Source organism: Gopherus evgoodei, chromosome 1 (genome assembly GCF_007399415.2).
Source record: "Gopherus evgoodei ecotype Sinaloan lineage chromosome 1, rGopEvg1_v1.p, whole genome shotgun sequence".
NCBI classification, from domain to species: Eukaryota; Metazoa; Chordata; order Testudines; family Testudinidae; genus Gopherus; species Gopherus evgoodei.
Genome location: NC_044322.1, coordinates 208,366,576 through 208,380,771, shown reverse-complemented (window position 1 = coordinate 208,380,771; position 14,196 = coordinate 208,366,576). Strand labels below are relative to the sequence as shown.

General features: G+C 47.2%; 1 protein-coding gene and 1 long non-coding RNA gene across 6 annotated transcripts in view; one reads left to right on the top strand and one right to left on the bottom strand.

The window, feature by feature from the left end:
- The window catches only part of LSAMP (limbic system associated membrane protein), a 1,474,250-nt gene that overhangs the window by 136,941 nt on the left and 1,323,113 nt on the right, over positions 1 to 14,196 (top strand). The window lies entirely within an intron of this gene.
- Positions 4,387 to 12,988, bottom strand: LOC115635126. Its single transcript, XR_003996540.1, has 3 exons — positions 12,905 to 12,988; positions 8,747 to 8,749; positions 4,387 to 4,399 (listed from the first exon to the last, which is right to left on the bottom strand). It is a non-coding gene; the product is annotated as an uncharacterized LOC115635126 (long non-coding RNA).

Genomic DNA, 14,196 nt, shown 5'->3' with positions numbered 1-14,196 from the left:
GAAATTGGATTCCAGGCATGTACTGCCAGGATGGAGGATTTTTATTTAATTTTATAGAAAAATGTTCGGGTTATTTTACACCGAGATGCAAAATCTCATTTGCAGCCAAGCCCCGGAGGGAGTGAAAGGAACTTGGAGAGCTCATAAAGACAAGTGTAATAGGATTAATAAGAAAAAGACCTAAGACGTAAGCCTTTATTGTACACATTTTGTGCTAATTTTTTAGTATTGATGAAGGGTGAAATGCCGAAACTTAACCAAACATTCATGTGCCCAGGGCAATCACAGAAGCATGGTGCTAACACAAGCTGCTGCTGCCATTCTGAGAAGGCCCCAGTGGAGATGCTGTCTCTCAGGGTGAGGGAGAGGATCTGATCTCTGGGCCAAATTAAGCCCTGGGGTAAGGGGGTGAAACCCTAATAGGAGTACCCACACTTTCCCCAGGGCTGAATTTAGTCCTGTGTCCTGAATTTCTTCCCATACTGTTCCACGGCTAGGCACGGAAATGGATAGCTCAACCTCCCTTGTGTTGAGGAGTGGGTAGGTGGCCAGTCTCCCTCTGTTTTATGGCCCTACTGCCCCTGCTTGGTGGATTGCACCACTGCTCTGCATGACTAAGAATTCTTCACTATCCTTTGCATGACTTATGGGCTCCACTTGCAGTCTGTCTTCCCATTTCTTTCTTCATCTGATGAGAAGAATGAGTAGGGTCAGAGGAGGGAAGGTGGGATTAGGAGGTCCAGCCGTGATAGTGGGGAACTGTTACGTGCAAGATGTCCCACCTTCGGAAACAGATGGGAGGTGGAAGAGCTCTCCACTCGCTGGGTCAGCGGAGACAAAGCTTCACAGACACGATGTCCTCTCTTTGGCCTTGAGAAGGATGGGGCCTCATAACTACTAATTGAGTGAGACAGAGTGAGCAGTAGGATGACTCAGGGCCGGAAAGCCCAGGTGCTTGTTCGGTTTGAGATGGAGCAAAGCAGAGGTTTGGGGCTCTTCCACTCCACCTCTACCTCAGGCTATATGGGCAATCATATCTGCAGCCAACAGGTCTGTTTCTGGAATAGAGACGGAAATAGAGGCAAGGGAACTGGATATCCAGTTTTCCTAATAATATGGAGATCAGTGTTTGCATTCCTATTATGCTCATCAACCGCTGTTTAACTGACTCACTAGCTGCAAACCTCACAGAGGGTAATCTGAATGAGTGTGTACTCTTCCTGGCCTGGCTCCTGCTCATTTGAATTAAGGCCACATTGGGAAATAGATGGGAGAGCGGGTGACAAATGAGAGACACTGCAACTGGATGCCCGCAGGAAGGAACAAGGGTCAACATCCATCACCACTGATTAGCTCTGGAGAGAAAGAGAGCAAGGCAGAGACACCCGCAGATTGGACATAACGAATGGATCCCCAAGAGAGGTAGGACTTTGTCGTCTGGTACCTTCAACACATCTGGTATCGCACAGCATCTCTGGAGTGGCTCATGAACCTTCGCATTGCTCCGTTTGCCACCCAAAGGACGCTCTGTGACGTCATGGGGCACTCTGGCATTACAGCCACCCACTCCATGCTAAGCAAAGAGCAAAGGTGAGAGAGGAGACCCAGTCCATTTGCTTTGCTGCCCAGCTCAGTCCGTCTGTCTGCTTCTGCCCGTGTCTGATTTGTGGCAGAGCGGGGATTGTATCGTTTTGCTAGATCTCAGCTTTATAGCCCCTGATTTAGGGTGAAACTGGATAGCGCTGCTGGATTTTTATGAAAGTGGTGATACAATAGACAGGTGGATTCTACCAAGAGCATTTATTAGGGTGGACAGATGGGCACTGGGGTGGGGAAGGTCAATTAAAATGTTGAAATCAACCAGCTGTGAAATAGAAAACTGAAAAGTATCTTCCCAAAGCTGTTGATATCAGTCTTCTAATCTGAGGCAGTCTTATTCATTCTCTCTCTCTCTCACACCCACAGCCTTTGGAGTGACCCATTCCATGGGCCAGGCACCAAGGACCCACACTGTTCTACAGGGGCAGGCCTATGGCCAGGGCCGGCTCTAGCAATTTCGCCATCCCAAGCACGGTGGCACGCCGCGGGGGACACTCTGCCGCTCGCCGGTCCCGCGGCTCTAGTAGACCTCCCGCAGGCTTCCCTGCGGAGGGTCTGCTGGTCCCGCAGCTCCGGTGGACCTCCCGCAGGTGTGCCTGCGGATGCTCCACGGGACCAGCGGACCCTCCGCAGGCACGTCTGCGGGAGGTCCACTGGAGCCGCCTGCCGCCCTCCCGGCAATGGCAGAGCACCCCCCGTGGCGTGCTGCCCCAAGCACGCGCTTGGCACACTATGGGCTGGAGCCGACCCTGCCTATGGCTTCCAAGAGTCTGAAACTGGGTCTGTGGGCACCAGCAATCCTTGTCTCTCTCCATGGCTCCCTGCAGCAAATCCACACAAGGAGGATTGTGTACTATACCCCATCAGGGTGCAGTGCTCTCAGTGACTATCTGCAGTGATGCCAGGCAGCCTTTTCACAGCAGGGTAACAGTTGATTAGTCACCTGGCCTACAGATTCTCAAAGTCCTTAGGTTAGTGTAGAGAAGTGAAGGTTGTCCATCCTCACCAAGCCAATGCAATCAGCCAGCCAAACTGCTATGGAATCCATTTCTTGCATTCTCTCTCTTCCAGTCTCTGTCAGTCCCAGGTAAGAGCTGCCCAGTCTCTCCAACAATTATCTCATGACTCTCCACCAGCCCATGCTGAGTTCACATATTCCACCTGCCAGTTATTCCCATGAGTATATTGGATAACTGTCAGTTGTTCTCTCCTTGGGGATCCCCTTGTCTTGGTGGATCCTTCACAGATATGGGTCAGTTTCAGCCAGTCCTTTCATGACCCGTTCATTCCACTCAAGACAGTTAGGTGATACACCTCACGTCTCCTGCTCTGCCCCAAGAGCAGCTATATAGCCCTTTGCACCCACTGGTGCCATGGGTAGCCATGGAAAGTATGGGAGAAAACTGAGGCATGCATCGGACTCCTAAAAACATTACAGGAAATTCCCACTTCATCACAACCATGACCAGGTTTTATCTATGTAGATTTTTATATTAGGTCTGTCACCCCAGCAACTAGATCTCACTTCATTAGGGCTCCATACATTGTTTCTTGAGGCAAAAAGAGCCCATGCACAATATAACTACACCTACAATTGTAAACAAATACCTGAAATTATTAGGGTTCCTGTGGATCCTGACAGCACAAAAGCTCAGATCCTTCCCTACTTAAGTTCCGAGGGGGCCTGGCCGTTCACTTCGGCAGGTGCAAGTTCAAATCCCTAATCACTAGTCCAGGTACATTTGTGACTTATTCTGATTTTTTTTAACTCCTCTTTATGTCAGTGCTTGGTCCTTTGGCATCCTGTTCACTCTCCATTAGCTCTCCCAAGACTTGGCCTGAGATGGTGTCAAAAATCAGGTCTGGCCCCATTGGAATTAGCTAGCCCGGCTGAGGATCTGACCCAATGATACAGTACCAGGCAGTGGAGAATGAAGCCTAGGGTTCATTTTTACTAATGCTTGTAAAGCACTGTGAGACCCTCGAATGGAAGGTGCCAACAGAAATGCACATGATTCTTTTGGTGTGAGTGGAGAGTAAATGTGAGTGCAACGTATTTGTGCACATGGCTCTTAGTGCTGAATTGCATTCATTCCGCTGGCTGATTTATAAAATCCCGGAGTTGCCAGGTCACTCCATTTGATTCAGCAGCGTTGCATTTTTGAATGATAGAGTCATAGATCATTAGGGTTGGAAGGGACCTCAAGAGATCACCTAAGTCCCACCTCCTGCTCAAAGCAGGACCAATCTCCAAATGGCCCCCTCAAGGATTGAATTCATGATGCTAAAGCCTCCCCTTTGTTTCCATGATAAAAAGAATACAAACCGAACAGACCTTGACCAATGGACTAGCCCAGTATAACTGCAAGTTGCACCCACTGGGCCAGCAACTAGAGGGCAATCTGTGAAATTGTGATGCTTCAGTTGCTTTTTGGGGCCTCATTCATGCTGTGTACAGCATCCTGTGAGGATCAGAAAGCGTGTTTACCTCTTTATGATACCACAGCATTGATTGTTTCCCTCCCTTGCTCCCTGGGTGCTCATGTCATGGTGCTCTCTGTGTCCAGAACCTTTACAACTTAGACAATGGTACAAGAGGTCTCTATCTGAGACATTGCACTTCAGAGCAGGGATGGGCAAACTACAGCCTGGGGTCCGCATCCAGCTCTCCTCCAAATGTTTTAATCCAGCCCTCGAGCTCCCACTGGCAAGTGGGTTCACGGGTTTTCCCCACTCTGCTTGGTTCTCAGAAGCAATGACAGGTCCCCACTCTGGCCAATGGAAACTGCAGGGGTGGTGTCTGCAGACAGTGCAGCGCACAGAGCCACCTGGCTGTGGCTCCATGTAGGAGCTGGAGGGTGGACCTGCTGCTGCTTCTGGGAGTTGCCTGAGGTAAGCGCTGCCCAGAGCATGCACCCCAACCCCCTCTCATGCCTCAGCCTCCTGCCTGAGCCCTGATCCCCCTCCCATCCTCTGAACCCCTCGGTCCCAGCCCAGAGCAATTTCCCACACCCTGAACTCACCCCAGAGCCTGTACCCCCAGTTGGAGTCCTCACCTCCTCCTGTGCCCCAATCCCTAATTTTGTGAGCATTCATGGCCCACCATACAATTTCCATACGCAGATGTGGCCCTTGGGCCAAAAATTTACCACCACCACCCTGCCTTAGAGTATTAGTCCTTCTGTACCTGGCACATGCTCTTCTCTCATCCTTAGCCTGATGAGAGGGAAGGAGGGGTGTTGTCTGTGAACTAGTGGTGCAGACATCAAAGTATATTTAATGAGTGAACTGATTCCCCTCCCCCCCCCCAGGGCGCAAGAGGCACTTGCTATGGACTATGCTCCAAAATTCATTGAAGTCAGTGGGAGTCTTTCCATTGACTTCAAATTCTATGCATTGCCTCAGATGGGTCTCGAACTGGTCAACTCAGTGTCCAAAAGCTGCAGGTGAGTTCAAACAAGAGATGCTTCAGAGCTGAGCTGATCTTGTCATCCTTCCTCTAAAGCAGCTCTTGGTGGCCACTGGCAGAGACCTGATGTTGGATTAGCTGGCCTATTGGCTGATCCAGTCTGACACATTACATGTTCCTCTTGGAAATAAACCCAGACTAAAACCTGGCAACCAAAAAGCTCCAGAAATTCAGCTGTAGATCCAGATTATTTGGCTTAGGCCCAACACAAGTTCCTCTATATTCTGCTTGAGGTTCTGGAGAAAAAAAAATGGTGCAGAAAACAGTAGTTATTTTGCTGCTGTGTGACAATGGGTTCTGATATCCCAGCATTCCTCTCTTCTCAAGGCTTTCACCAGAGGTACCATGTGCATGGCACAGGACCGGCAAAGCAGCTGGTGGGGCACTTGCCCTCCCCCCCATTCCCACCCAAACACTTCCTGCATCTCCGGTTTACATTAATTTTCATGTTCTCTCTTTCCACCCTTCATCTATCTCCTCCGCTCCTTTTTCTCACCTGATAAAGGGATATAAACCCTTATGCTTCAGAGCACAAGCCAGTCTCTGACTGACAGAGGTTAGGAACAAACTTCCCCTACCGGCAGGTCACCCGGTAACTGATCACTTCACAACTTCCTCTGCAGCATCTGGTGTGATCCAGCCTGGCAATTCCTGTGATCTTTTATTCTCCATACACCTCATTACTTCCTCCCCCACCTTCAGCCCCGTGATCCATCCATTTATCCTTCTCTTTCTCTCCTTCTCCCCTTTCTTGCTGCCTCTGAACACATAGCCTCCATCTCTGTGTTCTCCTCTCCCCTCCAGTTCCCACTAGGCGTGTGATGCAGTCACCCTTGCCTCTAGTTAGTCAATTAAGACATCATGTTTCATGGCTGTGCTGGTTCCCCCTGCCCCCACCCTCCCACACTTGATATTATTTTCCTAGCTCCATCTTGGCAACTATATTTATTTGAAATACATTTTGGGATAATTTGTTTTTCTAATTTTTGAGGCGCAATCTCCCGATGACAAGGGGGTTGGTTATTCAGGCTCCTGGCACCAGCGATCAGGGACTGCACACGGAGATTTGTGCCGTGTGAGGAAATACTTCATTAGACTTGTATTCCACGAAGACACTTTCGCTTCTTAACGCCTGTGATTTTAATTAAAACCTGGAAAGTGAAGATTCCTCGGGTTGTATTAATGTTTTCATTTCTATTAGGATGGCAGAGTTTATAAACACGAGCAGGGTTTATAAATTAGACCTCATGTGAATAATAAGCACACAGTGGAGCAGAGAACTAGAGTGGAGCAGCCCCATATCTCTCTTTGGCTTGTGCTTGCTTTACAGTGTCCTATGCTTGGCACAGGCTATTCTGACGGTTCTTTGGAGACTTTGCTAAAAGCCTCTCCCATTCCTTTTGGTGGACACTCTGTTTGCCAGGCCAAAGGGGAGAGCAGTCAGATGTTTTAATCTGGGGCTTCCACAGTGACTCAGTGATGGTGACTTTAGCCAGAGTCTAGGGTTTAATTATGAGCAGCTCAGAAAAGAGAGAGAAGAACTGAATCTTAAATGTTCTTTTTCCTCTTGTCCTATCCTCTCCTGCCCCAGTACACTGACAACCACGCACGCAGGTACACATAGTGACATAAACACACACAGACAAGCCAGATCCAAATACATGCATCAACTGCATCTGACGAAGTAGGTATTCACCTACGAAAGCTCATGCTCCAAAACCTCTGTTAGTCTATAAGGTGCCACAGGATTCTTTGCTGCTTTTACAGATCCAGACTAACACGGCTACCCCTCTGATACCCAACTGCATGCAGTCTTCCATTCACAACATGGTAATAAACTCACACCTCTAATCGTGCACACACATGAAACACAGACTCCTCCATGGACAATGTGACAGTCACACACTATTATGGATAAACTGCGCTTGTTTAGCAGGTAGAGAGAATCCCCTTCTAACACACAGGCACTTGGTGTCACACTCATAGTGTGACATAAAATTGAGGAGGAGCTCATGCACCTACTCTGATCTAAACACACATACAAGTGGTTGTGCAACAGACTGTCAGCATGAGTAGTAGTAGCAATACCTTGCACTCACATATCACTTTTTATCCAAGGACAGCAAAGCATTTCACAAAGATGGGCATAATTTCCATTTCATGTGCAGGGAAACTGAGGCACGAATAAACAACATGCCCAAACTCTCCCAGCAAATCCCTGGCAGAATCCGGAATAGAACTCCAATCTCATGATTTCTAGTTTCGAGCTCTGAGCCCTGCAGCTTTCAGGAACCATCTCCATTCCCACTGATAAACACGCAACAACCTTGTGGCAATGACAACACCTTGTATGGAAAAGTAATATATTAGGAAAAGGTTTTGTTGTTTATAAATATGTTTTGCCTGTGGCATCATTCCCTGAGGGTTGGTTCCTATTTCCTGGTGTGCTCTTCATATGTAGCTATGGTTGCCAATAGAGGCCTCTAACATGGCTGACTTATTACCAGTTGCTTTTACAAATATGTAGGTCTATCTTTCCAATAGCCTGAATGCTTCTAGGGCACATGAAGCCAATGCTATGTAACCTGCCAGGTCTCTGTGACTCAAAGGCAGGTATTTCAGGGAACCCAGTATGGGAACCTCTGCATTAGTGCTAATGTCATTACTCCGCAGTTCTAACGGAGATGGGATAGACAGTGTCTCCTCCAGCACAGCATTCTCTAGCATGAGTCTGAGGCACTAGTTTAGCACTGACTCACCTTGAATTATCCACATCGATTCCTGCAGCCCCATGGGTTTTCCTTAGAAATCTCCCACCCCAGCACCCACCTGTCTCCTCCTGGGTTAGTGAATTAGATCTGACTCCCTCACAGCTCAATGGAGCATGCTGGCATGATGAGGAGGATGTAACAGGCCCACTGGATGTGCCTGATTTTCTCTCCCTGGTAGGTGCTGGTTATTTTGACAGAGCAGTGAAGTTCCAGAGAAAGGAGGAGGGTGGGTGTATCGTCAGCCTCTGTCTCTTTGAGCCCAGTACGGTTGTTATTGAGAGATCCTTCCAAGCAGCTTAAATAGAAATGTCTGGTGACAAAATGAAAACAAATGGAGAAGCCAGTGAGACTCACTCAAGGGGCTTCCCTTTGCCGGCACTGCCAGCCCAGGTGGGAGAGGCAAGCTGGCACTTCCAGCCCCAGTAATATATCTGAGTCTGCAGAGGGGGAAGTGGGAGGGAATGGCTTCTAGTGTTGTTCTACAGATTCTCTTGACATTGCTGAACCCATTAGAGGCCATTATTTAGACTGTCTGAGAATACGGGCGCTCTCCATCTCAAAGGGCTCTGGGCCACTTCATCCTCTCTGAGAGAGAGGAAAACTGCCCATCAATCATAGTAACGTTAACAGCTCCCCCTTGGAAATCCCCAGCAGCACCGCAGCTCGGCCCACCTTGATCGTTGCCACAAATAGATTCAAGGGGACTTTAATAGTGTCTGGGAAATTGTACCACTGCTTTTCTTCCTTCAAATCTCTTCTTTCTCTCTCCCCACTTCTTTGCCATTTTAATTCCTTCCCTGCAGGTTCAAAACATTGTACAGATCATTTACGTGTGAAACCAGGACATGATCTTAATTTTTATTTTATTTCCCACAACACTGTGAATCATCCTCTGGCCCAGCCTGACCCCCTTATCCCACCCTGCTGGAAATATGCTTTGCCTTTGATTGGGAGGATGACTGTTTTCTAGGAATACAGACTTAGCCGTATTAGATCAGTCCATCCAGTCTGGTATTCTGCCCCCAGCCCTCAGGAAAGTGGATAAGTGATATTAATGTAATGCATCTCACTGGCTGAGCAATGTTATATAGGGGAGTATATTGTTGGTGGATTCTCTGAAAATGCTGGGGGTGTGAATGGCCCTTAGGGGCAGGTGCCAGGGACCATGTGCAGAAGCTGGAGAGAGCAGCACCACACACACAAAGCAATATTTCTCTGAGAGGTTTCTCCAGAGCTTGCAGGAAAAGGAAAGTTTCCTGCCATGAAAAAAAAAATCAAATTTTTGAAGAAAAAATATCACCCCAAATGTGGGCAAACAGCCAAAAAAAATCAAAATTTCTTGCTGGGGGGTGGGGGAGTTGTAGAAAAAAATGTATTTCCGGAGGACTGAAACAGAATCCCTTGGCTTGCTCCTTGGGGCAGGTGGCTCCCTGAGAGGCCATGAGTCAGGCAGCCCAGCAGGCAGCTGCCCAGGGAGTCAGGTAGCCAGGGAAGCCAGTTGCCCTAACAGCTGGCCAGCCTGGAGAGGCAGCTGCTCAATGAGCTATTGAGCCTGGAAGCCCAGGAAACTCTGATTCCCAATTCCCCTGTCCCCCAGGATGGTCTGCTAAGGAGCTGTGATCCCAGAGAGCCCTGGTTCTGGGGCAGCCCACCGGGTGTAGCTGAGGAGCTGGGCAGCCCAACAACCCTGGAAGACCAGCAGCAGCCGCCCCTACCTGGTTTCTGTTAAGAGTTTTGACGACACTGACATGTTCCCTTGGAAAATTTCAGTTTAATCCCATCATGACTTTATGGTGGAAAATTTTCTGTCAGAAAATTACTGGCCATTTCTCCAGGTTTTCCCATGATTGTCCTTTCTTTGAGGCAGCTGTTCCGGGAAATCGGTAAGGGGTGCTCAGAACATGCAGCCAACTGTCCAATTTTATGAGCTCAGGATCATCCTGGATGGTCCTGGGTTATTTTGTATTTTAGAGGTGACAACCTTAGTTATCAGTTCAAATGTGGCAGAAATCACTTGTGATTATCATCTGAGGAATGTATTGTGGCGCATGTGAAATGGCTTTGAGTCTCGGGCCTTGTCTTCAATGCTTTTTTAAAAAATTGTATTTTTGTACCTCAGCAACTAATGAATGTGAGCTATTTTGAGGTCAAAACGATGAAGGTAAGGCACTGTAGTTTTACCTTGAGGTGTGGTCAATCCCAGGTGGGGGTGTAGTGCTGAGCTCTAGAGTGTTTACCTTGGCATAGCTGGTACATGTTCCCTACCTTAGGGTAAAACACATGGGAAAAATTAAATTTAATGCTGAAATGACTCAAAATGCAGCATGTCAGGTCCTTTCAGCAAACAAAAATGAAATATTTTGATTTTGGGAATCCCAAAATATTCTCTCTATCAAAAAAAAAAAAGTCAAAACCAAAACATTCTGACATTTTGGAATATCAGTATTTTGGAATGTGTGCATCCTGGAAAATGTCAACGTTTGGTTTTGTCCCAAAATGGGACAGAAATTTGACATGTTGGATTTTTGGGTGGGACAGGAATTCTGAATTTCACTTACCTCTAGTATAGTTGTAAACACTAATCTGGACATTCCACACACATTTGTTGCAGAACACAAACATTCGTGATTTACTGGGTGGCAAACTAGGAATGGCTAGACTAGTGTTTACAAATGTGTGTGTTAAATCCAGCTAATTGATAAGCAATTAGCTTGAGTTAAAACAAGTGCAAAGTCTAGACAAAGCCTGAGTGCGTGTTTGTGGTTTGATAAACAGATTTTCTCTGAAATGCCTTGTGGACTTCTCTTCAGTAACCCTGCCAGGGATATGGAAAAGGGATTTTAAATAACTGGAATAAAAAGAGTGTGTGCTTTCCAGTGAAGGGGAAGAGCCTCCTTCAAGGTAATGGAGATTTGAAAAGAAGGTGAATGAGCCCTTCCAGTCATATGCTTTGCTGAGCAGGGCTTCTGCTGTGAACTGCAATGGAAATGGTAAGTTTTCTGGGAACAGATTCACTCAGTATTATAGAACTTCCTCTGTTGCAGCATCAGCTGCTCCTAGGCTATTCTGAGCAGTTCTGCTTTGCCTATGGCTTTCTACATACCCTTTTGGAGATATACCTATCTCATAGAACTGGAAGGGACCCTGAAGTGTCATTGAGTCTAGCCCCCTGCCTTCACTAGCAGGACCAAGTACTGATTTTGCCCCAGATCCCTAAGTGGCCCCCTCAAGGATTGAACTCTCATCCCTGGGTTTAGCAGGCCAATGCTCAGGGTGTGCATGGAGTGTTTGTGAATGTATAGCCTATCCATTGAACTATCATTATTTAATCTCTTGATTTGACAATCTCTTCATTGCCCAGCTGAGTGCCAAGCTGATGGGACAGGCATGCTATCTTAATTAATGGTATTTATTGTATTCTTATAAGTGTGTAGAATAAAAAGTATGCATGCATCCCATAAACTTAGCAAGTCAAACTTAATATGGTTGTTGATTATTTGCATCTTGGTCAGGGAGTGGGTTGCTGAGAAGCCTGGTGCGGCTGCCCTGTTCCAGACGGGGAGCCGAGGAGTGGAGTGGAGAGGCAGCCAGGCTCCCAGTGGGGAGCGGGACTACCAGCAGGGAGCTGCGCTCAGAGCTGAGAGCTCTGGCTCTCAGCCCCTGCACACTGCTCCTCATAAGCTGGTGGAGGCACTCCTGGTAAGGATATGCACCACCGACAGAAGAAGGGCAGTGTGGACATGAACCACTGCAGTAATTACTGTGGTGGCTGTAAGCGATCTATCATAGATTGACTTAAGTTTTTGGTGTAGACAAGCTCATAAACAGTGATCACCATGTGACCATAAAAGGACTTCAACCCACTGAAGTGAACTGCTCACCTTTCCTTCCCCCAAATACTATGTGTGTTCCATCCCCCCATACTAAAGGTCTGATGAAGGACAAGTGCAGAATTCTGCAGTTAGGACGGAAGAATCCCATGCACTGCTACAGACTAGGGACCGAATGGCTAGGCAGCAGTTCTGCAGAAAAGGATCTAGGGGTTATAGCGGACGAAAAGCTGGATATGAGTCGACAGCGTGCCCTTGTTGCCAAGAAGGCTAATGGCATTTTGGGCTGTATTAGTTGGGGCATTGCCAGCAGATCGAGGGACGTGATCATTCCCCTCTATTCAACATTGGTGAGGTCTCATCTGGAGTACTGTGTCCAGTTTTGGCCCTCACTCCATAAGAAGGATGTGGGAAAATTGGAAGAGTCCAGTGGAGGGCAACTAAAATGATAAGGGGACTGGAGCACATGGCTTATGAAGAGAGGCTGAGGGAACTGGGATTGTTTAGTCTGCAGAAGAGGAGGAGGTGGGGGGATTTGATAGCTGCTTTCAACTACCTGAAAGGGGGTTCCAAAGAGGATGGATCTAGACTGTTCTCAGTGGTACCAGATGACAGAATAAGGAGTAATGGTCTCAAGTTCCAGTGGGGGAGGTTTAGGTTGGATATTAGGAAAACTTTTTTACTAGGAGGGTGGTGAAGCACTGGAATGGGTTACCTAGGGAGGTGGGGAATATCCTTCCTTACAGGGTTTTAAGGCCAGGCTTGACAAAGCCCTTGCTGGGATGATTTAGTTGGGGATTGGTCCTGCTTTGAGCAGGGCATTGGACTAGATGACCTCCTGAGGTTCCTTCCAACCCTGATATTCCATGATTCTATGGGAAAACAGGCCTGTCAGCATGTCCTGACAGGCATCAAATCCTGGTTGTGCTCAACCAACATGAGTTCAAGAACCAAGGGCTTTTCATAACAATGTCCTAATAAACACCTCCCTTTTAAACTAGCTGTCAAGTTGAGAGATTCAATTGATCACATCTGCCACAGTATCACTTGGGGAGAGGTAAGGTTTTTAGCTAATTAGTGCCCAAAGTATGTAGAGCATTACAGGTGAAAATCAACACCTTATAACTGTCAGCAAAAAAATCAGTTGGTTTCCACTGCAGCTCACAGAGAACAGGCATAACACACAACCTCCTAGAAACCCCACCGCTTAATAAATGGTCCCCTGCATTCTGCACTAGCCTTTGTTTGCCCAAAGCTGGGAATGTTCGACAGAGGATGGATCACTTGATTACTTGTTCTGTTCATTCGGCACTTGGCATTGGCCACGGTCTGAAGACAGGATACAGGGCTAGATGGACCTTTTGTCAGACCCAGTATGGCCGTTCTTATGTTCTTACTAGCATCCATTTCTGAGTGATTTGAAGGTGCAGTGATCCAAGCTTGAAGTCGCAAAGACCTGGTGACACCCTGCAAATGAAAGGCATGAATGAGGCCTTCTAGCTAATTGCAGATGATGATTGTGCTTGGCCTCTGCCCCTACCTGATCCCCAGGGGATCCAAGAGGACTCCTCTAGCTGTGTTAGCATCATAAATTATTTGCAGTCTGAGATGTTCAGGTCTCCTCCCCTGGGAGAAGGGCCATTGCTTTCTGACCCAAGTTCTCCATTTGGTTCTATCAGCTGCATGTATTTGTTTTCCAGGTGGTGACTGAAATGCTAGCAGCTTTAGGTGAGTACTTTAATTTGTCCTTCAAAGACATGGACCTTCATACAGATGATAGTAGACGAATGCACTCACTACATAGGGGCTATCAAAGTATGACACCAGTGGTAGTTAGTTGTTATCCTGCAGTGGGATAATAGGGACTCAGGAATCCTGACTCCCAGTCCCCTGCTTGAACCACTAGAGACATCCTCCTTTAAAGGAGATTTCCAAGGCGGTGGGAAGGAGGAGAAGAATCAGAGGAAACTGCCAAGAATTTGCACCAGCAACTGAAGAACAGTGCTGTGTATTGAGGTGTTTGAAATGGAAGTGGTCCTGCCTGCCCCAATCACCTCTAGTGGAACTATTTTCTTTGGTGGATTAATATTTAAAAGAAACGTTCCTAGAAAGCAGAGCTGGCTCCATGTCTGAATTTTCCCAAGGTTCCAGGATATCTGGGAGTTCAGTTCAGGCCGATCTGTGCTATTTATTATGTATTCATAGGTAAAAAAAGACCTTTAAAAATTGGTTTTAACAAGCCACTGTATAAGTGCAGCAAGATACTACAGGTGTGTGTATACTACAAGGAAACCTGTGTTGTTGCAGAGTCCCTCCTCTCTCTTTCTCCACCCTCTCTATGCCTCTTAACTATTTCTTATTGTAAATCTCAGCCCTACGCCTGTTCTCCTATGGCAAGATTGGAATAATTCCCAATGACTTCAGTTGTGTCCTTGTGAGGGGGGGAAGAATAGAACCTCTCCGTTTTCTTGTCTCTCTCATTTGATATCTTTGTTACCTATATTACAAAGGCTAAAACCTCTGGCTC